Source organism: Trachypithecus francoisi, unplaced genomic scaffold (assembly GCF_009764315.1).
Source record: "Trachypithecus francoisi isolate TF-2019V2 unplaced genomic scaffold, Tfra_2.0 Lachesis_group8, whole genome shotgun sequence".
NCBI classification, from domain to species: domain Eukaryota; kingdom Metazoa; phylum Chordata; class Mammalia; order Primates; family Cercopithecidae; genus Trachypithecus; species Trachypithecus francoisi.
In genome coordinates, this window is record NW_022681473.1 from 22,363,930 (window position 1) to 22,390,290 (window position 26,361).

Genomic DNA, 26,361 nt, shown 5'->3' on the forward strand with positions numbered 1-26,361 from the left:
ATGAGGATCCTGGAATCTAACAGCAACTTGAGAGAATTACAACTTGGATTTGAAGGATAGGCTTTGGGGCCAAGACTTAAGATCCATTGCTGAATAAGCATTTTACTTGCTGAGTATTTTTCTGGGCAGGTTACTGCATGTTTCTGGGGCTGAGATTCTTGGTCTGTAAAATAGTAATACAAAATTACTTTCCTTTTAGGTTTTTTTTTTTTTTGATGATTTAATGTGATAAGTAATGCAGGTGCTTGGCACATAATAGGTTATTTGTAAATGGCAACTATTATTCGCTTCGAGTTAGAACATTTGTGATCTGTTTCTGGTTCTTCTATTATCTTACTTTTAAACCTTTGCTTAGTTACTTAATATTTATGGGTACAAGCTAATGCAAAATCAGTGCAACAAAAAAAAACAAACTAACCCAAAGATAAAACAATAAAAGTTTAAAAACTCATAAAATAAGGGGTTTGAATTATTTCTCAACATTTTTCCTACCAAGTATTCCTTCTATTAGTCTCCCTTGATTACTTGAACTGCATTTATTGATACCTAATTTGTTTTCTTATTTTTAATTAATCAAAGATGTATATATCTTATTGTCTGTAACATAGACAATAAGTATTAGGCCTACAATAGAAGGACAAAGCAGTAGTACATCTGGTTAATGAGTCCATGTTTTCATGAACAAAAGAGGCCTTGTTTATATAAATATTCAATTTCAAATAGTTATTTTTTGAATATATACAATTTGTTCAAGGGTCCTCACTGATGATTTCTTGGATCCCTGGAGATTTGAGAACTTCAGGTTTGGCACCACAGTGCTGGATCTTGTCTAAGGGCCTTTAGTTGTGCTAGGTCTTCAAAACCTTTGGCCTGTCCTTAAATTTTAAGATTGTTTTCCCCTAATTTTCTACTTTTTCTCTCCTAATTTCTGTAAATCCTATTCACCATTGCTATAATTCATGTACTCTGATTTTTACCTCCTTTTTGATAATAGCCACTTTTAGGGCCGGGGCATTGCTCTGGATCTTTGCTAGTCAAAGTGAGGTCTGTGCACCAACAGCATTTGTATTACTTGGCTGCTTGTTAGAAATACTGAATTCTAGCCCCCACTTCAGGCTTTCTGAACCCAAATCTATAATTTAGCAAAATCCCTAAGAGGTTTGTATAGTCATTAAATTTGAGAAGCACTGGAGTAGAATGCGGATTAGGACTCAGTATGGAGTAATTCCCTAGTAAACTCGAATTCCTGATCTATTACCTGGAACAAGCCATTCAACTGTTGTGAGCTTCAGTAAAAGGAAGGCAAAGAGCTTGCCTGTCTTACCTAGAGGTTTTGTTGTTAGTCGCAGCACAATAATCAATAATAAAATATCTCATAATGTCGGCTGATCTATGATCCCAAAGTGCATATCATTGCATCATTCTTAGATTTTTTTAAGAATCAGAATGAACTGTAAAATTAAATAAGTTCTCTTGCAATTCAGAAAACTCCTATAAGTCAAGTCACCACTCCTCTGCACTTCCCCTAGGAACTGTGAATGCCCACTTCTCTGCCCTGTCCATATTGAGTTGGAGTTATCTATTAGTCCATCTGCATCCCCCTGAGATTTAGGAGTTCCTTGCAACCGTTGTCATGTAGACCATATTAGACCCACCTCTGCTTTCTCCCTTACTTCTTTGTGCTTCTCCACCTCCTCCCAGTGCCTAGAACAGAGTGGGCCTTCCATATATGCTTGTTGAGGTGAACAAATAGATACAAGATACAATAATACATGACAGCATCTGTCTGAAAAAAAAATTCAGGCCGGGTGCGGTGGCTCAAGCCTGTAATCCCAGCACTTTGGGAGGCCGAGACGGGCGGATCACGAGGTCAGGAGTTCGAGACCATCCTGGCTAACACGGTGAAACCCCGTCTCTACTAAAAATACAAAAAAAAAAAAAAACTAGCCGGGCGAGGTGGCGGGCGCCTGTAGTCCCAGCTACTCGGGAGGCTGAGGCAGGAGAATGGCGTAAACCCGGGAGGCGGAGCTTGCAGTGAGCTGAGATCCGGCCACTGCACTCCAGTCTGGGCAACAGAGCGAGACTCTGTCTCAAAAAAAAAAAAAAAAAAAAAAAAAAAAAAAAATTCAGCCAGTGCAGTGGGTACCTGTACCACCTGTTTAATAGGGTTGTTAAGAGAATCAAATGAGTTTGGACACAGTATCCCTATGTGAGCTGTAAAACACTGGATAAAATGAGAGAGCATTATTAGGCATATGTGGTCTGCCAGGGTCTTACAGATGGCAGTCACCTGTCGTTATGAAAACTGTCTTTAAGCAAAAGCCAAAACAGTAGTGATTTCAGAAGCTCCTGGGGCAGTGAATTGTAAGCTTTTATCTCTGCTCCCTCCTGAGACCAAGTTTTCATTTACCGTGTGTATTAGCTTCGGGGTGGTGTATCTGCTGTTGTTATTCTGTTGTCTGGAGTAGTGCGGCCACCTTGTTGAGCTGGCATGCATGCCCTGCTTCCGGGAGCTGTGGGCAGCCTTCCGGGGTACTGCATTTGGTTGGCAAGGGCTCTCATCCTGTCCTGTGCCATGTGCTTGCAGTGTTTTCATGCTGTGTTGCCTCATTAGGGAGACTCACTCAGACTGTTTTACTAAAAAACAATAAGGTCTGCACTGGGATAGAACACAGTTGAATAGACATTTATCTTTTCACAGGGCAAATCAATGAGTAATTTTCTGGTTTGAATGCTATATTTAACACCCCGTCTGGGGAAATGCTGTCAACCATGTCCTATTCCAAGGTGGCTTTATTAAAAGACTGTAAAAAAGTCATATTTAATATTCCTGGAATATGCCTTTTTTCTTTGCTTAAACGTTTCCAGGGAGTAGTTGCTCCTCATATCCTGGTCCTGATGCATAACCCTCTTAGAAATAGGCTATATGTTGACAATGTGCACCCATGTGGGGTAGTATTCTTTGAATGCCAGCAAGGTAGAAAGGCAGACAGGCTCTTTACTATCTCAAATTCAAAACCCAAACTCTCTTCTCTACTACATGTCAAAGGCAAGGGTGTAGAAAACACTTCCATCTGTCAATTATTGGACTCCTGCCCATAGCAAAGCAGAGAAATGAATCAGGTGAGGGGCTAAGTCCATTAATGACCAGCCTCGTGCTGTCATCAAGAGTAGAATAGTCTAGTTGACTTGAATCTTATTCAGCAACTGAGCTACTTACAATTTGTTACCTAAGAGACCTCAAGCTTCAATGTATTTCTTTGTTTTCAACTTATATTCAAGCATCCCAAATTGTTTTCTTTCATCCAACCTCATCGATGTACAGATGAAAAAAAAAAAAAAGAAAGAAGTCTCAGAGAGATCAAGTGACCTGTTCAAAGTCACACAGCTCACATTAGCAGAGCTGCGATGACATATTCTTTAAGACTTCTCCTCTGAATTAGTCTCATCTATGCAATGGGGATACCAGCACATACACAGGTTTTTGTGTGTATTAAATGGGATCATATTTGTAAACTCCTAGGGCACTGCAGAAACATTGAAGTATAGACACTCCCAACAGACCCTTCCATTTCTGACATATTAGAGTTCTGAGCTGTACCAATACTGGGTTCTCATTCATCATGTATCAGAAAGCATCTTGGAAAATGTGCTTGAAAAATATAACCATATAACATTAAAACAGTTTTCCTTATATTGAGTTTAGAAATATTTTAACACCGATTTTAGAAAAAACGGCTCTTAGAAACCCTTAAAGACTGTTTTCAAAGGAAGGTCTAATGCAGTGTAGCAGACCTCTTTGACTGGGTAGACTTCTAAGCTTGGGTAAGCTGTTGTTTTTGTTTGGTGTTTTTTTCTCTAGGAACAAATGGTCATTCATGAAATCTCATGGGAATCCATTGTTCGTGATATTCTCACGTTGGTACTAGCTTAACATCAGGCAGGATAACAGGCAGTAGGTCCAAACACCAAGGAAGGTAGCCCTGTGCCATGAAAACCAATGCTGTCCTACTTCCCTGGCTAGTGCAAAACCTCTGGGATTACCTTGATCTCATTTCAGGGCAGTTTTCCGAGCTCAGCAACTCCCTCAAAGCAGTTCTCACAGTTACCTGTAGATGGCGATGTTGCACCAAGAAACTTCTCCACAGAGGCTGTGGCAGGCAGAAGAGCATCCAGCTGTGGCCTGCTGAGGCTCAACTCTGCAAATCCTATTTTAAGTTCCTCTGGTTGGTCATAACCCAGCAGTTCCCCTCCTGGGTCCCCTGCTTACCAATCATTCTCCCCAGCTACAAGCCGAGAAGGAGAGTTCTGTCTCCCCTACCTCCTCCCTACTTTCCTTTACAGTGGGCTGTGATTAATGGCAGCACTAGTGAACAATTGAGAGCGAGAAGGTACTTGCCTGATGCAACAGCAGAGAGATTAAATGCAACCGGGTGCCGAACCTCTTTAGCGAGAGCATCCTTGCAAATTTGTTTGCCCTTCCTTCTACAGGGGCCCCCTCCTCAGCGTGGAGACAGGCACAGTGACTTTATTAATCATGGCGCTTTGCAGGGGCCAATGAATTTTAACAGCAAATTGTCACTTACAATCCTTTGCTGTCTCATGTATCCCTGAGCACTGGTTATTTCATAGTCACCAATTAATCAAGACAGCCACAAAGCCACCCTGGAGTTTATTAGCAGAAAACATATTGTCTCTTCCTCAGAAACAACCTTTTTGTGTTATATCAAATGTGAAAAGTACCTTTGCTTTAGTTTTTTGATTGAGACACACACACAAGTCATAGTGACCCTTCTATAGTTTTCAAGATGATCGCTAATGATTTTCCCAAATCTTATTAAACTTCCTTGCTATAAGGACTCCGGAGGATTGACAGAAGCAGACTTGAGACAAAGTACTTTTTAATCTGGAGTGATTCTCAAACCTGACTGCATATTAGAATTATTTACAGAGCTTTTTAAAAACACTTACGCTCCTGGGCTGCATTAAATGCAAATGATTACAGAATTTCTGGGGCTCTTGCCTGGGTATGGATAAAGTTTTCTCATGCAATTTGCAACCTGGATTGGCAGCTGGTGCAAAACAAAACAATCTTGCTCAACTGAAGACGGTATGCTCATGTATAAAACGAGGGACTTTTATCTGTGTGGAGTTTCTGGGATACTTCAATGACGTCCGTCTCTCTCTTTACTGACTAGACAGAACCACTTTTGTAGCCAGATATTTGCATAGTGCATTTCTTCTATTCTTGCATTCATTCACCCACTTATTTATTCAATTCAATAAATATTTATTTGCCATTTTCCTCTGAGCCAGATTAAATTTCTGCCATCAAAATTGTTAATATTCAGCAAATACTTACACAAATTACATTTCATTACAGTTACGATAAAGGCTATGAAGGAGAAACACAGGATGTCATGAGAGCATTTGATGCAGATTGAATCTTGCCTGTGAGTCAGAAAAGTCTCCCCGAGGAAATGACATTTACAGGGAGACCTGAGAGTTGATAGGAATCAGCCTGGTGAGAGGAATAGTGGAAAGAGGGAGTAAGAGAAAGAATAATCTGTGCAAAAAGCCAGTAGGAAGATGGTTTATTATAGGTATCAGAAGGAGGCCTGGGGGAGAATGATAGAGTTTGAGGGTGTAGGAGTGGAAAGGGTGTGATACCCGTTTTCTTCATCCTATGGGTCAAGGCTGGTATTCCTATAACAAAAGACAAGTTAACAAGAGAAAAGTAGAATGTATTTAATTAATCCAGATTGTACAGCCATGTAGAAATGTGACTGGACGAAAGGATAATGATCTAATAGTAATAGACTGAGTGGGGAAACCCAGCAAGGCCTATCTGTTTGAATTCTTCTTGACCTTTTTGTGAAATTTCTTCCTCCCAGTTATGGGGTAGGACCCCTTCTGGAATGAGGGTCTTAAAATCTACTTTCAGGCAAGGTAATTCAAAATATTTCTTCATGACCAGGTCTTATACAGAAAAGCAGGGGAAGATTAGAACAATATTTTTAGGTTTTGTGGCTGGCTTTGGGGGAGAAGGATTCTGGTTTCTAAGACCCACTTTGGGGAAGAAGATTCTAGTTTCTGGGGCTTGCCTTAGAAATGGAAAGAAAGCAGGAGAAAAGAAGGGCAGGAGGTAAGAAAGAGACGTTGCTTCTGACGGCCTTCTAATGTTTTTCAGTTCAAAGTACTCAGTGTACCAAGGTGCCATACTTTGGGGTATTATTTCCGGAGCCTCATCAAGGCTAAGAGGTAGGTAAGAATGGATTTCATAGGACTTTGTAAGTCATTTTTGGGACCTTATCTAGAAATTAAAGAGAAGCTTTTGCATAATTTTTTTAATGTTGAAGGGTGAGACTAGTGTGTTAAAAGATATTTAGGAGAAAAAGATTCCAGAATGGCAAAGTAAAGACCTTCAAAAATCTACTCCTTTACAAAAGCAACAGTGGCAAGAATTATCGAGGTCAAACTTTTTCAGAACTCTGGAAATTAGCCAGAAGCCTGCAAAAGTTTGAGGACTGTTTAAGAAAAATGGCTGGAGATCAGTAAGAACAGTGAGGATGTGGCGTTTTGACTTATTCTATTCCAATCTCCTAATCCCCAGATCCCCAGCAGTGTGGAAAGCTAGCGGGCTTATAACCATGTCAGCAAAAACGTCCAGATGCCCAACAGTTACTACAGGGGTCAGAAAAGGTTGGATGTTTCTCAAAAAGACCTATCCCCAGGGAACTGTCACTCTTTGACCCACCTGACAGCTCCCTAGAAATGCTTCTTTTTACAAGGTTTGTCTTTGTTTGATCTGACTCAGAGATCATTCAGTGGGAAAAGTCCTTTTCCCAGGGCATTTGATGAAGATCATTGGTTTAGCATTACAACTGTCTAAACCATTATTTAGCATTACAACTGTCTAAGGTGGGGATGCCAGTTGAGGCAAATAAGAGACTAACTAAAAACTTCAAAGGAAAATCTGGGAAATGAGATGCTTCTATGAGGTATTGGAAAGCTCTGACATATTCCTGGGAATTTAGAAGGCATGTGTATTTACAGGACTGTATACATAACTCCTGGTAGCTGTGAGGACTCTGGATTAAAACATCAGCAACAACAATAGCAGCAAAAACCTGAGATGACGTTAATCTTTCACCTCTTGCTGAGCTTGAGGGTCTCTGCAAGCAGAAAGTAAGCATTCAGTGTTGACTTTGTGCTCCACCACACACACAGTCCCATAGCAAATGATGGGAGACTTACTGATTCAAGATATTTAAGAACATCTCTGTTCAGTCATTAGCTAACCACTGAGCTAATCAAGCAGAGACTCCAGTCAGGGGTAAAACATAACAAAGTATACAGAGTTTGCAGAACTGGATAAAGAAATTCCTTAAACAAACAGTAGTAGTAGCAGCAACATCAATAACAACAACAATAGCAACAATAAACAGCAATAATAAAAAATTGTGGTTTGGGGGAGTAGGTCTGATTTTCCAGAGTTGCACAAATATTATTCAAAATATCCAGTTTTAAAAAACAAATTTAATAGATATCTGAAGAAGCAGGAAAATGTGGTCTATGCACACAGAAATAAAAAGCAGACATTAGACATTGTCCCTGAAGAAATTCAGATGTTTTACTTACTGTAGTGAATTTAAATGATCTGTTATAAATATGTTCAAAGAATAAAACAATCTGAACACATCAAGGAGAGTGCAAGAAATGCTTCTCTAACTAGAGAATATCCATAAATAGAGAGAAACAATAAAAAGAGCCAAATAGAATTTCTGGAGTGAAAAGTATAATCAATGAAGAGAAAAAAAAATCACTAGAGGGATTAAACAGCACATTTGAGCTGATCAAAGAAAGAATCAGTGAACTGGAAGATATGACAATTGAGATTATGCATTCTGAAGATCAGAGAGAAAACAGAATGGAGGAAAAAAAAAGTGCCCCAGAGCTATGTGAGATGAGCCACCATTGCTGATACCAACATATATATGCATACACACGCACATACATGTATATATATGCACCCATGCGTACATATATGCATATATGCATACACACACTTATGTGTGTATCATACATATATGTATATATGTATACACACACACACATACACACAGTAGTTCATCCTTATCCACAGAGATACATTCTAAGACTCCAAGTGGAGACTTGAAATCACAGATAGTACCAAAATCCTATTTACACTATGCTATGCTTTTTCCTGTAGTAGAAAATGTCCCCGTTTTCACTGAAATAAAGCACTTTATGGCTGGGACTACAGGCACCTGCCACCTCGCCGGCTAATTTTTTGTATTTTTAGTAGAGACAGGGTTTCACTGTGTTAGCCAGGATGGTCTCCATCTCCTGACCTTGTGATCTGCCCACCTCTGCCTCCCAAAGTGCTGGGATTACAGGCATAAGCCACTGCACGCAGCCACCACAGTGTCTTTTTAACTCCAAACAACTGCACTAGCTCCTCAGCAGTGGTTCTTAACAAGGCTCAAATAGCTGAAATGAAAGACATAAAATTCAGAATTGGGATAGCAAAAAAGATCATCAAGATTTAGGAGAAAGTCAAAGTTCAATCTAAGGAATCTAAGGAATTCAATAAAATGATACAAGAGCTGAAAGAGGAAGTAGCCATATTAAGAAAGAACCAAACTGATTTTATAGAACTAAAAACTCACTACAAGAATTTTATAATACAATTGAAAATGTCAACAGCAGAATAGGTCAAGTTAAGAAAAGAATTTCAGAATCAAATCAACTCAGAGAAAAAGAATAAAAAAGAATGAATAAATCCTCTGAAAAATATAGGATTATGTAAAGTAGTCAAACCTGTGACTCATTGGCATCCCTGAAAGACAGAGAGAGTGCAAGAAACTTGGAGAACTTATCTGAGGATATTTTTCATCAAAATATTTCCAAACTTGCTAGAGAGGTCAACAAGTTAATTCAGGAAAGTCAGAAAACCCCTGTGAGATGCTACATACAAGACATTCATCCCCAAGACATAGAGTCATTAAACTCTCCAGGGGCAACCTGAAAGGAAAAGTATTTAAGGCAAATAGAGAGAAGACAGAATTCCCTACAAAGGGAATTCCATCAGGCTAGCAGCAAAACTTTCAGCAGAAACCCTACAAGCCAGATGAGATTGAGGGATTTATATTCAGCATTCTTAAAGAAAGAGAGTTACAACCAAGAACTTTATATCCATTCAAATTAAGCTTCATGGGTGAAGGAGACATACGTCTTTTCAGACAAACAAAAGCTAAGGAAATTTATTACCATGAGACCTGCCTTATGAGAGGTCCTTAAGGGAGTACTCTACATGGAAATAAAGACTGTTACTGGCTACCACAAAAACATACTGAAGTACATAGACCATTGACACTGTAAATAAACTACACAATTAAGTCTGCATAACAACCAGCTAACAACATGATGACAGGATCAAATTCATACATATCAATGTTAACATTGAATGTAAATGGGCTAAACACCCCACATAAAAGGCACATAGTGGAAAGTTGGACAAAGAAATAAGACCCAATGGTATACTGTCTTTAAGAGATGCATCTCATGTGCAGTGATACCCATAGGTTCAAAGTAAAGGGATGGAGAAAAATAGGCAAGGGGAAAGCAAACAAGAGCAGGGAGTTGGTATCCTAATTTAATAAAAAACAGACTTTAAGCCAAAAACAGTTAAAAAAGACAATGGAGGACATTCCATAATGATAAACGGTTCTGTTCAATAAGAAGACTTAACTATCCTGAATATATATGCACCTAACACTGGCACACCAATATTCATAAAACAAGTTCTCAGAGACCTACAAAGAGACTTAGATAAGCACACAATAATAGTGGGAGACTTTAACACTACTACAGTGGACAGATTTTTGAGGCAGAAAATGAATAAAGCTTTTCAGGATGAAAACTTGACACTTGACCAAATGGACCTAACAGGCATCTAAAGAACACTCCACCAAAAAACAAGAATATATCCTTCTCATCTGCACATAGCATATACTCCAAAGTTGACCACATGCTCAGCTATAAAACAATTCTCAGTAAATTCAATAAAAGAACAAAGTAATACCAACCACATTCTAAAACCACAGTGCAATAAAAATAGAAATCAATACTAAGAATATCTGTGAAAACCATAAAATTACATGCAAATTAAACAACCTATTCCTGAATGACTTTTGGGTAAATAATGAAATTAAGGCAGAAATCAAGAAATTCTTTTTTTTTTTTTTTTTTTTTTTTTGAGGTGGTGTCTTACTCTGTCACCAGGCTGGATTGCAGTGGTGTGATCTCAGCTCACTGCAACCTCTGCCTCCGGGGTTCAAGTGATGCTTCTGCTTCAGCCTCCTGAGTAGCTGGACTACAGGTGCATGCTACCATGCCCAGCTAATTTTTGTACTTTTAGTAGAGATGGAGTTTCACCATGTTGGTCAGGATGGTCTCAATCTCCTGACCTCTTGATCCACCCGCCTCGGCCTCCCAAAGTGCTGGGATTATAGGCATGAGCCATGGTGCCTGTCCAAGAAACTCTTTTGACATAATAAAAATGAAAATAAGACATACTAGAATCTCTGGGACTGAGCTAAAGCAGTGTTAAGAAGGAAGTGTATAGTGTTGAATGCCCACATCACAAAGTTAGATCACAAGTTAACAACCTCACATCACACCTCAAGGAACTAGAGAAACAAAAACAAATCAACCCCAAAGGTAGCAGAAGACAAGAAATAACCAAAATCAGAGCTGAACTAAAGTAAATTGAGACATCAAAAACCATACAAAAGATAAAAAAGAATCTGTAGCTTGTTTTTTTGAAAGAATAAATAAGATTGTTGGGCAACTAGCTAGACTAATAAAGTAAACAACAGAGAAACCCGAAATAAACACAATCAGAAATGACAAAAGGGACATCACCACCAACCACACAGACATACAACCCCCTACCCCCACCAGCAACTACTACAAACACCTTTATGCACACAAACTAGAAAATGTAGAAGAAATAGATAAATTCCTGGAAAGACACAACCTCCCCAGATTGAACCAGAAAGATACTGAATCCCTGAACAGACAAACAATGAGTTCTAAAATTGAATCAGTAATAGAAAGCCTATGAACTAGAAAAAGCTCAGGATCAGGTGAACTCACAGCCAAATTATACCAGATATATAAAGAATACTGGTACCATTCCTACTAAAACTATTTCAAAAAATTGAGGAGGAGGGATTCCTTCCTAACTCATTCGAACAGGCCAGCATCATACTAATTTCAAATCCTGGCAGAGACACAACAAAAAAAGCTCTCATACCAAATCAAGCAGCACTTTAAAAAGCTAATCCAACACAATTAATTAGGCTTATCATTGGGATGCAATATTTCTTCAAAATATACAAATTAATAGATATGATTCATCAAATGGAACTAAAGGCAAAAACCGCATGATTATCTCAACAGATGCAGAAAAGGCTTTTGATAAATTCAACAAGCTTCATGTTAAAAATTTTCAACAAACTAGGTATTGAAGGAACATACCTCAATGTAATAAGAAATATCTATGATGAACCTACAGCCAACATCATACTGAATGCGCAATAGCTGAAAGCATTCCCTTTGAAAACTGGAACAAGACAAGGATGCTGATCCTCACCAGTCCTATTCAACATATTACTGGAAGTCCTAGCTAAAACAATTAGGCAAGAGAAGAAAAAAAAGGCATCCATACAGGAAGAGAGGAAATCAAATTATGTAGAAAATTCCATAATTTCTTCCCCAAAATTCCTAGATCTGAGAAATAACTTCAGCAAAGTTTCAGGATACAAAATCAGTGTACAAAACTTGGTAGCATTTTTATACACCAACAATGTCGAGCTGAGAGCCAAATCAATAATACAATCCCATTAACAATAGCCAAAAAAAAAAAAAGTATAAAATACCAAAGAATACAGGTAACCCTGGAGACGAAAGACCTCTACAACAAGAATTACCAAACACTGCTTAAAGAAATCAGAGATGACACGAAGAAATGAAAAGTCATTCCATGCTCATGGATGGAAAATATCAATATTGTTAAAATGGCCATACTTCCCAAAGCAATCTAAATTTTCATTGCTATTCCTATGAAGTTACCAATGACATTCTTCACAGAATTAAAAGAAAAGTATTCTAAAATTCATATGGAAATAAAGAAGAGCTCAAAGAGCTAAGGCAATTCCAAGCAAAAAGAACAAAGCTGGTGGGAACTGAACAATGAGATCACTTGGACTCGGGAAGGGGAACATCACACACCGGGGCCTATCATGGGGAGGGGGGAGGAGGGAGGGATTGCATTGGGGAGTTATACATGATATAAACGTCATGCACATGTACACTAGAACTTAAAGTATAATAAAAAAAAAAAAAAAAAAAAAAAAAAAGAACAAAGCTGGAGGCATTACATTTCCTGACTTCAAACTAGACTACAAGACTACAGTAACCAAAAGAGCATGGTGCTGGTACAAATTCAGACAGACCAATGGAACAGGTTAGATAACCTAGAAATAATGCCACACGCCTACAGCCATCTGATCTTTGACAAAGTACAAAAACAGCAATGGGGGAAGAACTCCCTATTTAATAAATGGTGCTGTTGTAACTGCCTAGCCACATGCAGAAGAATGAAACTGGACACCTTCTTTTCACCATATAAAAAAATCAACTCAAGAAGGATTAAAAACTTAAATGCAAAACCCAAAATTATAAAAACCCTGGAAGATAATGTAGGAAACACCATTCTGGACATACAACCTGGCAAAAATTTCATTTTGAAGACTCCAAAAGCAATTGCAACAAAAACGAGATTGATAAATGGGACTTAATTAAACTGAAGTGCTCCTACATAGCAAAAGAAACTGTCAGCAGAATAAACAGAAAACCTATAAAAAGAGATGAAATATTTGCAAACTATGCATCCAGTAAAGGTCAAATCCAGAAACTATAAGGAACTAAAACCAATTAACAGAAAACAATCTTAATAAAAAATAGACAAATGTCATGACCTGGCACATCTCAGAAGATATACAGACGGCTAGAAAGCATATGAAACAATGTACAACACCACTAATCATTAGAGAAATGCAAATCCAAACAACAATAAGATACAATCTCACACCAATCAGAATGGCTATTATTAAAAAATCAAAAAATAACAGATGTTTGTGAGGTTGTACATGAAAGAGAATGCTTATACACAGCAAGTGGGAATGTAAAATAGTTCAGCCACTGTGGAAAGCAGTTTGGTGATTTCTCAAGGAACTTAAAATAGAACAACTGTTCCCATTACTGGATATATACTCAAAGAAATGGAAATCATTCTTACCATAAAGGCACATACATGTATATGATTATTGCACCCCAATTCACAATACAAAGACACAGAATCAACCTAGATGCCTATCAACAATGAACTAAATGAAGGAAATTTCATAAATAGACATGATGGAATACAGTGCAGCTATAGAAAATAATGAGATCATGTTCTTTGCAGCAACATGGATAGAGATGAAGGCCATTATCCCATGTAAATTACCACAGAAACAGTAAACGAATTACCACACATTTTCACTTACAAGTGGGAGCTAAACCTTGAGTACACATGGATACAAAAAAGGGACCAATAGACACTGGGTCCTACTTGAGGATGAAGGATGGAGGAGGATGAAGATTGAAAAACTACCTATTGAGTACTATGCTTCTTATTTGCGTGACAAAATAATCTGTATACCAAACCCCTATGACATGATATTTACCCATATAATAAACCTGCACATGTACCCCTGAACCTAAAATAAAAGTTGGAAATTTAAAAATACAACAAAACTATAACTTAGCTATACATATTATCTATAGAATACTCTACCTAACCTCAGCAGAAACTTTCTTTTCAAGCACACAGAAAATTTTCCTGAATAGAGCATATGTTAGACCCCATTAGTTAACATATGTGAAAGGATTGAAATCATACTTAGTATGTTGTAATCCAGTAAGGAAATGAAATCAAATACAGTTGACTCTTGAACAATTTGGGTGTTATGGGTACTGACCCCCGAGTCAGTGAAAAATTTGTGTATAAGTTTTAATTCCCCAGACCATACCTACCAATAGCCTTGTGTTGACTGGAAACCTTACCCATAACATAAACAGTTGATTGACATATGCTTTTTGTGTTATATGTATTAGATACTTCTTATGATAAAGTAAGCTAGAAAAAAATGTTATTAAAAAAATCACAAGAGAAAATATATTTAGTATTCATTAAGTGGAAGTGGATTATCATAAAGTCCTTTGTTCTCATTGTCCTCACCTTGAGTGGGCTGGTGAAGAGCAGGAAGAGGAGGGATCAGTCTTGTTTTCACATGGGTGACAGAGGCAGAAGAAACTCTGCATATAAATGAATCCATGAAGTTCAAACCATGTTCAAAGGTCTATACAAAAGGACATTTGGAAAATTCATAAGTATGTGGAAATTTAAAAACACACTTCTAAATAATGAGGTAGCCGCAGTAGCTGACACATCTAGTACCAGCACTTTGGGAGGCAGAGGTGGTCGAAACACCTGAGGTCAGCAGTTCGAGACCAGCCTGACCCACATGGCAAAACCCCGTCTCTACTAAAAATACAAAATTAGCCAGGTGTGGTGGTGGGCGCCTGTAATCCCAGCTACTTGGGAAGCTGAGGTAGGAGAATCACTTGAACAAGGGAAACATTTGTCTTTACCATGGCATCAAAAAGAATAAAATACTTAGCAGGTTTCACAAAAGAATTCTAAAACATGTTCTCTGAAACTTACAAAAAAGTGTTAAATATGAATTAAATAAATGAAAAGGTATCCCATGATCATGGATTAGAATAATTAGTACTATTAAGATGACAATAGTCTCCAAATTGTTCTATATTTTGAATACAATCTCTATCAAAATTCTAACTAGCATTAATGAAAAAAAATTAAACTAATCCTAAAATTTACAAGAAAATGTCACTCTTCTCCTCAAAGTTCAAAGTATAAGCCAAACTGGTTATGTTAGTCTGCTTAGCCCATTCATTCACTCTGGTTTTTTAATGATTTATATATATATTTTTTATTATACTTTAAGTTCTAGGGTACATGTGCACAACATGCAGGTTTGTTACATATGTATACATGTGCCATGTTGGTGTGCTGCACCCATTAACTCGTCATTTATATTAGGTATATCTCCTAATGCTATTCCTCCCCCCTCCCTCAACCCCAAAACAGGCCCCAGTGTGTGATGTTCCCCTGCCTGTGTCCAAGTGTTCTCATTCTTCAATTCCCACCTATGAGTGAGAACATACGATGTTTTGTTTTTTGTCCTTGTGATAGTTTGCTGAGAATAATGGTTTCTAGCTTCATCCATGTCCCTACAAAGGACATGAACTCATCCTTTTTTCTGGCTGCATAGTATTCCATGGTATATATGTGCCACATTTTCTTAATCCAGTCTAACATTGATGGACATTTGGGTTGGTTCCAAGTCTTTGCTATCGTGAATAGTGCTGCAATAAACATATGTGTGCATGTGTCTTTATAGCAGCGTGATTTATAATCCTTTGGGTATATACCCAGCCATGGGATGGCTGGGTCAAATGGTATTTCTAGGTCTAGATCCTTGAGGAATTGCCACACTGTCTTCCACAGTGGTTGAACTAGTTTACAGCCCCACCAACGGTGTAAAAGTGTTCCTATTTCTCCACATCCTCTCTAGCACCTGTTGTTTCCTGACTTTTTGATGATTGCCAGTCTAACTGGCGTGAGATGGTATCTCATTGTCGTTTTGATTTGCATTTCTCTGATAGCCAGTGATGATGAGCATTTTTTCTCCTGTGTCTGTTGGCTGCATAAATGTCTTCTTTTGAGAAGTGTCTGTTCATATCCTTTGCCAACTTTTTGATGGGATTGTTTGTTTTTTTTCTTGTAAATTTGAGTTCTTTGTAGATTCTGGATATTAGCCCTTTGTCAGATGAGCAGATTGAAAAAATTTTTTCCCATTCTGTAGGTTGCCTGTTCACTCTGATGGTAGTTTCTTTTGCTGTGCAGAAGCTCTTTAGTTTAATTAGATCTCATTTGTCGATTTTGGCTTTTGTTGCCATTGCTTTTGGTGTTTTAGACATGAAGTCCTTGCCCATGTCCTGAATGGTATTGCCTAGGTTTTCTTCTAGGGTTTGTATGATTTTAGGTCTAACATTTAGGTCTTTAATCCAACTTGAATTAATTTTTGTATAAGGGGTAAGGAAGAGATCCAGTTTCAGCTTTCTACCTGTGGCTAGCCAGTTTTCCCAGCACCATTTATTAAATAGGGAATCCTTTCCCCATTTCTTGTTTTTGTCAGGTTTGTCAAAGATCCGATGGTTGTAGATGTGTGGTATTATTTCTGAGGACTCTGTTCTGTTCCATTGGTCTATATCTCTGTTTTGGTACCAGTAACATGTTGTTTTGGTTACTGTAGTGTTGTAGTATAGTTTGAAGTCAGGTATCGTGATGCCTCCAGCTTTGTTCTTTTGGCTTAGGATTGGCTTGGCAATGCAGGCTCTTTTTTGGTTCCATATGCACTTTAAAGTAGTTTTTTTCCAATTCTGTGAAGAAAGTCATTAGTAGCTTAATGGGGATGGCATTGAATTTATAAATGACCTTGGGCAGTATGGCCATTTTCACGATATTGATTCTTCTTATCCATGAGCATAGAATGTTCTTCCATTTGTTTGTGTCCTCTTTTATTTCGTTGAGCAGTGGTTTGTAGTTCTCCTTGAAGAGGTCCTTCACATCCCTTGTAAGTTGGATTCCTAGGTATTTTATTCTCTTTGAAGCAATTGTGAATGGGAGTTCATTCATGATTTGGCTGTCTGTCTGTTATTGGTGTATGAGAATGCTTGTGATTTTTGCACATTGATTTTGTATCCTAAGACTTTGCTGAATTCATTCACTTTCTTTGTCAAATGCCACCTTCTCAGTGAGGTCTATTCAAACCACTTTACTTAACAATGGACGTTCCTTGCCCTCCACATGCTAAACCCTCTTCATTTTCCTTATTTTGCTTAACTTCTCCTTTTTTTCAAAAATGCTTATAACCATTAAACATGCTATCAGTTTTACTCATTTATTATGTTTATTGCTTGCTTTTTATCTCCATCTGCCAGATGATAATCTCCCTTAGGGAAAAAAACTTTCGCTTGATTTGGTTTGCTTCCCATTATATCCCAAGTAATAACTAGAACAGTGTCTGCCACAGAATAGGTGTTTAATCAGTGTTTGTTGAATGGATATATAAATAGGCGTATGTCCAGCATCAGTATTATTGAAGAACTTAATAAAATATTCTTGATCTCTTTGGGAATATACAACTAAACATTGATCCAAACACACTGCAGATAAAAAGAAAAGAGTTGGACTGTTTTTAACATCCAAAAACACAGCATCTGTAAACTTAGCCAAATATTTCCTAGGATAAAGACAGTAACAAACCAACATAATTAACTGTCCAGGATCTTTGCCTCTTTAGGAGGTTTTTCAGTATTGTATTAAACTCGTCCGCATTACTGAGCTTAGTCTTGCACAATTATTTTCTTTAATTATTTTTCTTTTTTTTTCGTATAGAAGATCATGTTTCTTTGCTATCATTTTACCCTGTGCAGCTTAGATTCCCTTCATCTTAAAGATGTTTTTCATCTTCCTGTTCTTTCATTTTCATATAGAACTTTCTCTGCACACTGCCCAAGCTTCCTTCTCTGGTGATATTAGTTCTGAACTCTGCCTTTTCCCCTGTTCATGCTAGGTTATTCCAGGCTAGTGTGGTTTAGATAATGTCTGTAACCAAACTCTGTCTTAGATTCTTGGGAACATTTCAAAGGAAATGAAACATACAATTTATAGCTGTTAATATTTTCTTAACTACAAGTGATAATAACTTGTGCTGGCCATCATACCCAGAAGAGTAAATAATCAGTTGATTTTCCTGAGTAGTGCTAGGCCTCAGAAGCATCTTTACCAGGGACTCAAATACCATCGGGATCCTCTTTCTCTTTGTTTTTACCTTTCTTGGGAGGTTTGCTTCATTCACTTTCCCTGCAGTTGTGCTTTAATCACATGGTAGCAAACCTAGTTATTGACAACTCACACATTTCATATTTTATGGTTTTATCACTGAAAGTGGACTATTCTTATAGTCTCATTGGCCCAAATACTGTATATCTAGAAGAAGGGTTTCATTATCTTAGCTGGGGTCTTCTGCTTACCTCTGTGACAAATGTGGTGGGGTCATATTTTACAAAAATGGCTGCTTCCATGAAAGCCAACTAGATGGAAGCTTGTGTTTCGCATCAAAGCAGGTGCTATTTAGACAAATCAATATATTGTTTACTGGAAACCTATAATCACAGAGTTTGTGTTCACAGAGAAAGATCAAATGATTATTGAGAGAAGTGTGCCTTTATAGGAGTGTTTATAATCAATACAACTGCATAGAAAGATTGTTAAGAAAGAATGGAGTAGCTGCAGGCTTATGGCATCAATCTGAAGAATTTTTGAGAAGTTAATTTGAAACCAGTAATCATATATAAAGCTCAATTTTATAAGGAGAAAGGGGCACAGAATCATCTATTCCATTGATTCCCATAACAGTATCTTGGGTTTTTGGAATCCTAGAAATGGGGAGAGGATTTTCTCTGGACTATTTTCTTTTTTCCTTTTTGATCATATTTTTATTGTATTACATTTCTCTTCCACAGTTAAAAAAAAAGCAACATCATTAACAACAAACCTCTATTTGCTGCAACTACTGATATAGCATAAAGCTATAAGTAAACAAAATGCGTAATCTTCCCCTACCTATTTTCATTTCCTCCCCTTATCATACAAAGATAGGTATATGTATAGAGACACATGACAGTTGCTTCTTTCCACAAAACAGCATCATATCTTACAGGCTACTTTGAAACTTGATTTTCTTTCTTAGTACTATGCCATAGTTATCCTTCCAAGTCAGTAACTATAACTCTAAAACATTATTTCAAGTAGTAATATACTCTTTCACAGCAAAAATGTACCAACATTTGTTTAATTATTCATTTATTGATGTTATTCAGATTCTTTTCAGTTTTTCAGCTTTGCAAATAAGGATCCTATAACTTTTCTTTATACTATGGCTTTGAAACTTATACTTTATTTCAATAAGATAGAGTCCTAAAACTCTTATTTCTGTATCAAAGGTTATATCTGTTTTACATTGTAATGAATATCACCAGATACTTTACAAAGAGTTTGTGGAAATTCACTTTAGCAATATATGAGAATACTCATTTCTCTGTGTTCTCAAAGATGTGATATCGTGTTTCTTTTTAAGTGTGGAAATGCAATTTCATTATTACCTTCCTTTACTCTGATTATTAGTGCAGTTGATTATATTATTATATGTCAATTGCCAATAGACTTTTTAGTGAATTTCAAACTTATATTCTTTTATGTCTGTCTATTGATTTGTCTTTTATTTTGATCAACTTGGATATTATGATAATTATTTCTCCATTTCTTGCAAATTTTCTCTAGCCTACTGATATGGTTTGGCTGTGTCCCCACCCAAATCTCACCTTGAATTTTAATTCCCATAATCCCCATGTGTCTAGGGAGAGACCTGGTGGGAGGTGGTTGGATCTTGGGGGTGGTTTCCCCAATTTTGTTCTTGTGACAGTGAGTTCTTATGAGACCTGATGATTTTATAAGGGGGTCTTCTCCCTTCACTACTCACTCTTCTCTCCCCTGCCACCATGTGAGAAGATCCAAGATTGCTTCCCCTTTGCCTTCTGCCATGATTGTAAGTTTCCTGAGGCCTACCCAGCCATTTAGAACTGTGAGTCAATTAAACCTCCTTTCTTTATAAATTACCCAGTCTTAGGCAGTTCTTTATAGCAGTGTGAAAACCGACTAACATAGTAAATTGGTACCATAGAGAGTGGGATACTGCTATAAAGATGTCAAAGCCAGGTGCAGTGGCTCAAGCCTGTAATCCTAGCACTTTGGGAGCCAAGATGGGTGGATCACAAGGTCAGGAGGTTGAGATCATCCTGGCTAACACGGTGAAACCCTGTCTCTACTGAAAATATAAAAAACTAGCCAGGTGAGGTGGCGGGTGCCTGTAGTTCCAGCTACTCGGGAGACTGAGGCAGGAGAATGGCGTAAACCTGGGAGGTGGAGCTTGCAGTGAGCTGAGATCCAGCCACCACACTCCAGCCTGGGCAACAGAGTGAGACTCCGTCTCAAAAAATAAAAAAATAAGAAAAATAAAGACATCAAAAAATGTGGAAGTGACTTTGGAACTTGGTAACAGGCAGAGGTTGGGACAGTTTGGAGGGCACAGCAGAAGATAGTAAGATGTGGAAACGTTTGCAGCTTCCTAGAGACTTGTTGAATGGTTTTGACCAAAATACTGGTGGAAATGTGAACAATGAAGTCCAGGCCAAGGTGGTCTCAGATGAAGATGAGAAATTTATGAAGAACTGGAGCAAAGGTGATTCTTGTTGTGCTTTAGCAAGGAGACAGGTGACATTTCACCCCTCCCCTAGTGATCTGTGAACCTTGAACTTGAGAGAGATGATCTAAAATTGGAACTTATGCTTAAAAGGGAAGCAGAACATAAAGATTTGGAAAATTTGCAGCCTGACAACGTGATAAAAAATAAAAACATTTTCTGGGGAGAAATTCAAGTTTGCTGCAAACATTTGCCTAAGTAATGAGGAACTTAACGTTAATTGCCAAGACAATGGGAAAAGTGTCTCCAGAGCATGTCAGAGACCTTCATGGCAGCCCCTCTGATCACAGACCCAGAGGCCTAGGAGGAAAAAATGGTTTTGTGGGCTGGCACAGGGTCCTGCTGCTGTTCTGTGCAGTCTTGGGAGTTGGCACCTTGTGTCCCAGCCTTGGCTAAAAGGGGCCATTGTACACCTCAGGACATTGCTTCAGGGGGTGCAAGCCCCAAGCCTTCATGGCTTCCATGTGGTGTGTGCCTGTGGGTACACAGAAGTCAGAAATTGATGTTTGGGAACCTCCACCTAGATTTCAGAGCATGTATGGAAATGCCTGACGTCCAGAGAGGTTTGATACAGGGGTAGAACCCTCATGGAGAACCTCTGATTATGCAGTGCAGAAGGGAAATGTGGGGTTGGAGCCCCCACACAGAGTCCCCACTGAGGCACCAACTAGTAGAGCTGTGAGAAGAGGGCCACTGTCCTCCAGACTCCAGAATGTCAGATCCACTGACAGCTTCCACTATGTGCCTGAAAAAGCCACAGACACTCAGTGCCAGCCCATGAAAGCAGCTGGGAGGAAGACCGTACCCCAAAAAGCCACAGGGACAGAGCTGCTCAACACTGTGGGAACCTACCTCTTGCATCAGCATGACCTGGATTTGAGACATGGAGCCAAGAGAGATTATTTAGGAGCCTTATGTTTTAATAACTGCCCCACTGGATTTCAGACTTGTTGGGTGGGGGGCATGTAGCCCCTTTGTTTTGGCCAATTTCTCCCATTTGGAATGGGAGCATTTACCCAATTCCCATACTCGCATTGAATCTTGGAAGGAACTAACTTGCTTTTGATTTTACAGGCTCACAGGTGATCAGAATAAATGACAAATTAATAGACAGACTTTACTTGTCTCAGATGAGATTTTGGACTTGGACTTTTGAGTTAATGCTGGAAAGAGTTAAGACTTTGGGGGATTGTTGAGAAGGCATGATTGGTTTTGGAAACTTGACATGTGTCAGATGAGACTTTGGACTTAGTCTTTTGGGTTAATGCTGAAATAAATTTGAAATAAATTAAGGTTTTGGAGAACTGCTGGGAAGGCATGGTTAATTTTGAAATGTGAGGACATGAGATTTGGGAGGGGCCAGGGCAGAATGATATGGTTTGGCTGTGTCCCCAGCCAAATCTCCTCTTGAATTGTAATTCCTGTAATCCTTACATGTTGAGAGAGAGACCTGGTGGGAGGTGATTGGATCATGGGGGTGGTTTCTTCCATGCTGTTCTCATGATAGTGAGTTCTCATGAGATCTGATGGTTGGATAAGGGACTCTTCCCTCTTCATAACTCACTCTTCTCTCTCCTGACACCATGTGAGAATGTCTAAGCTTGTTTCCCCTTTACTGTCTGCCATGAATGTAAGTTTCCTGAGGCCTCCCTGGCCATTTGGAACTATAAGTCAATTAAACCTCTTTTCTTTATAAATTACCCAGTCTAGGGCAGTTTTATAGCAGTGGGAAAATGGACTAATATACCTACTATATGTGCATATGATTTTTTGTTATTTTTGCTATACACATACACACTCATAGTTATTTTGTATATATGTGATTTTCCTTTGTAACTTTTTTTTTTTTTTTTTTTTTTTTGAGACGGAGTCTCGCTCTATCACCCACGCTGGAGTGCAGTGGCCGGATCTCAGCTCACTGCAAGCTCCGCCTCCCGGGTTTACGCCATTCTCCTGCCTCAGCCTCCCGAGTAGCTGGGACTATAGGCGCCCGCCGCCTCGCCCAGCTAGTTTTTTGTATTTTTTAGTAGAGACGGGGTTTCACCGTGTTAGCCAGGATGGTCTCGATCTCCTGACCTCGTGATCCGCCTGTCTCCGCCTCCCAAAGTGCTGGGATTACAGGCTTGAGCCACCGCGCCCGGCCTTTGTAACTTTTAAGTTTTTGTAGTTCAAAAAATGTAAGGAAAAGAAAACCCAATTTAGCTTATCAGAAGCTCTCATTTTGAGAGTACATGTACAATTTAGATTAATAAAAAATATAAAATAAATTATGTAATAAATGAAGTTTTCTTAGTAGTTTCCATTTTTCAAAATACAGAGATTCAACAGCAGCTGTCCATGGCCTAAAAATGTTTGGAAATTGCTGCTCTAATACAAATGACTCATTTTATGGTTAGAAGCCAAAAAGGCAGAATAGTGAAATTACTTGTATCTATCTCTTCTGTTGAAAATGAGAAGATTTAATGGATCTGTGAAGTAACTTAAAATATTTCCTGGAAAATACATTTAATAAGAAGAGAATGAAATTGACTACCTGTACCTTCCCACTGACTTCTGCCTGGTTATGTGCTTCTTTCCTCTGACTCCTGCTTTATTTTCCAGAAAAGAGCTAGTCCAATGAAATAGCAGTAGAGAGAGTTTCTCTTTTATAGGTCCTTTAGGTATATACTTAGGAGTAAATTTGCCATAACCAGATATGGACCACCATAAAAGCAAATATGATTTCTAGTAATCTGTGCTGATTCTTTACTGTTATCATCATGGCAACAGAACCCCATGATACAACAATGACATTAAAGAGAAAGACTGCATAAGGAGGACCAATCAGCTCACTTGAAAGCACATGCAGGATTTTTGGCAACAGGGACATGTGAGTGTTATAAGGATGGTCCAGAAGAAGGGAGGACCTCTCGTGAACAGTAGATGTGAAGTCAGAGGGACAAGCTGCAAATCCCAGTCCTCAAGGCACATGGTGCTTAGCTACAGTTATTCATTAACAGCACAACCGTACTAATGAACAGAATATTTTGGAAACTTCTTTGCTTCTGTCCCTTTTGGCAAGGATATCTCTATGAAAAAATTGACAGAGCCCAGTTTCCTTGACAGAATCCTGAATATTTGAGTCAAGATTCCAAGAATTCCTCATCTACCTTTGCAAGTGTAGGGACAATGTTGCCTGTCTCAGTGGAACAGCCTAAGATTTGAAGTCAATTGGAAACTGAGCTTGATGTAGGATCTTAAACACTCAAATATCAACACAACCTCCAATGTCATAAGTATCTGGAGTCTGCTCAAGATATCATTTGAATTATGGGCTACTTGACTTTAACATATCTTTTCCTTGGCATGTCTTATTTGATGTTCTCATGCAATCTTTTGAGGATTTATTTCCAAAAGTGGTCCATGGAGCCCAGCATTTTTCATGTTGAGGGGCCATTTCACTTTAAGCTACTTTAAGTAGCTGGTGAATAATGTTGAACTTGTTGTGATTGTTTGTTGGAATCCAAATTAATTAAGATGTCAAGACAATGTAATCTGATAATTCAAAATTCAATTTTTTACCATCAAGAATTATATGTCTGTTAAGTTTGTCCCCACCTCTTCATAGTCTTCAAGAATTTCTATTTTGGGGCTTCCACTGTCTCTTACCCAGGTCATTACAATGGCTTCCTCATATTCTCTTGATTTTCTACCTCATCTCCCTATTATTTTCTCCAAAGTGCAGGCAGATCAATCCTTCTAAAAGGTAAACTTTATCATGCTTTAAGAATCTCCAGGGCCAGGCGTGGTGGCTCATGCCTGTAATCCCAGCACTCAGGGAGCCGAGGCCAGTGTTATAAGGATGGTTCAGAAGAAGGGAGGACCTTCTTCTGGAGTTCAAGAGATGGAGACCATCCTGGCCAACATGGTGAAACCCCATCTCTACTAAAAATACAAAAATTAGCTGGGCGTGGAGGTGAGCACCTGTAGTCCCAGCTGCTTGGGAGGCTGAGGCAGGAGAATCACTTGAACAGGGAGGCGGAGGTTGTGGTGAACCGAGATTACGCCACTGAACGCCAGCCTGGCGACAGAGTGAGACTCCATCTCAAGAAAAAAAAAAGAATCTCCAATATATAACTTTTATACAATTTGGGCACTTTAGAATGGCATTCTGTACTAAAGATCCTGACTTCACTTTTGGATGTTTGACTATGTGACAGTGTTTAAAGTTCATCTCTCTATCTTCCCCTCCTCCTTATATCTGGACAAGTTTAGAAAAAATTCTTGATGTTTGCTTCTTTGGCAATGACAGATTTAAACCATGTAAGCCCTGTCCATGTGCCAAAATACTCACTGTGGTGTTTCCACATGTATCCATAATAAAAACCTTAAGCCGGTCTCCTTTACATCATCTTTCAAGTCATTTTCAGACTATCTTGGGAAGCCCTTCCTGTTATCTCCCAAATGTCTCATTATGTAATTAATAAACATTTTAATATCCTTTTGGTGAAGATGTGGTATCATCAGTCCTAACATCCAAACCAAATATTGGTTGTGGATCCATTCTATTTATTAATATAACCAGAAATATACCAGGCTTTTCTATCTAGTGCTTACTTACATATCCATTCTCATTAATCCAGCATATGTTTATTGATGACCCACTATATACTATGTACTTTCTGGGCATTCGATAAATGATGTTGACAACATGAAGGTCCCTGTTCTTAGCACTTATATTCTAGCACAGTGAAACAAACAATTAGTAAGCAAAGTAATATATAAATTTACATGGTGCTAATTGTTTTAAAGAAAGAAGACAGTGTGATGTGGCATAATCTGAGCAGATAGAATTAGACTGGATTGTTTTAGAGGGATCCATTGAGAAGATGTCATGTGACTTGAGCACTGTCAGCAAGAGATTATCACCTATGCAAATGTTTAGGATAATGTCATTCCAGGCAAGGAGCATAATAAGTGTAAAGTCCCTATGTGGGACAGAAGGGACTTGTGTCTTAGAAATAGAATAAAGACCAATAATGCTAAGCATGGAGAATAACTGAGGGAAAAACCCTAGGTAAGGACTCGAGGGGGTAGGTAGGTACTAGATCAAAGGACCTGGTAAGTCATGCCAAGGAATTATAAGTTTTAATCTAAGTAGTTCAGTAGATAGCCAATGAAAGGTTTAAACCTTATCTGATTTGCTGTTTAATACTCCTAGATGCTGGGAAAAGAAAATAAATTGCAATGGGTAAGAATGAATGCCTAGAGAACAATTAGTGGGTTTAGGAAAATAATTTCAGATGAGAGATGATGGCAGCATGCATGACAGTAATAGCACTGGGGAAGAGAAGTGGATGAACTTTGAGTATATATTTTGGAAATAAAGTAAAGAAGATTTACTCTTTTATTGACTGAGGGTGACATGCACCCTTTCTTTGGGCACATGGAACATTTTATAGATCCTGAACACTCCTCTATGATCTACACTTACTGTTTCATATAAATGTAACCCTCCTCTGCTGCCATTCCTTCCTGCCTGACCCTATTGTGTTGGGCTCACACAGAATCCTGTAAATAGTTTTTATCACAGCACTTATCAGGACATATTGTAATTGTTGTTTCTCTAAGTAAGAAGTTAACGCAGTGATGAACACAGTGCTTGACACAGTGTTGGCATTTAATAAATCTCTGTCGAATAAATAACCAAAAGCATGCCTTATGCAACTCTGCAATGGAAGGATATAAATAAGGGCTTTGCGCCTTGCAGCAGTCC

The 26,361-nt window shown here is 38.4% G+C and overlaps 1 long non-coding RNA gene across 3 annotated transcripts in view; it reads right to left on the reverse strand.

Moving 5' to 3' along the window:
- Window positions 1-23,326, reverse strand: part of LOC117081061 — an 87,780-nt gene extending 64,454 nt beyond the window's left edge. For 2 of the 3 annotated variants that reach the window (XR_004436070.1, XR_004436072.1), the window contains exons 1-2: window positions 23,146-23,326; window positions 14,375-14,495 (exon numbers count right to left, since the gene is read on the reverse strand). This is a non-coding gene — a long non-coding RNA (uncharacterized LOC117081061). Of the gene's footprint in view, window positions 1-14,374; window positions 14,496-23,139 lie in introns of all 3 variants that reach the window. The other variant, XR_004436071.1, reaches the window with a different exon arrangement.
- Between the last annotated feature and the right edge of the window lie 3,035 nt (window positions 23,327-26,361).